Below are 620 nucleotides of genomic sequence, written 5' to 3' on the forward strand. Positions count from 1 at the left end.
TTAGAATATATTCACGTGCTGATCAATTACACTTGTAATTTGGTTTCTACTTGCTATCTGGCTCCCCCAACCATCATAATATATAATTTATATTACATCTACGCAAATTATATCACCCACAGCGTAATGGACCGCCAATTAACAAATCTCCAACAAGCGACACAACAACAATTTGTGGTATTCAATTCATATCTCCCGCCAATCAGCCTTAATCAGCGCCCGCGGGGTTATTTCCAAACGGGGTCAAGATGGCGGATTGGCGGCCCGCGTTTGGTCGCGTTCATTAGGGTGGTATGCGCCGCGGGGCTAAAATATTTGTTATTACAGGGGATGTGTTCCTAAAGGGTTGTGAGTACTCAGGTAATGGGGAATAAATTAAATAGCCTCGTTACACAGGCATTACTGTCTTGTTCGTGATGTATGAGGATAAGCCATATTTTCGGTTCTTTCCAGGGACAGCTTATTTTTCTTTTCCTTCAAGTCTGTTTCAAATATGTAAACTTCCCCCATGTATGATTTCTCGTTAAGGTTATTCTCCCGAGAAATAACACTTTCAGCATTTGGTTTTGAATTATACCTCGTACTTCAATATTTTTCTCTATTTACATCAGTTGATCGGA

Source organism: Penaeus monodon, chromosome 21 (assembly GCF_015228065.2).
Source record: "Penaeus monodon isolate SGIC_2016 chromosome 21, NSTDA_Pmon_1, whole genome shotgun sequence".
NCBI classification, from domain to species: domain Eukaryota; kingdom Metazoa; phylum Arthropoda; class Malacostraca; order Decapoda; family Penaeidae; genus Penaeus; species Penaeus monodon.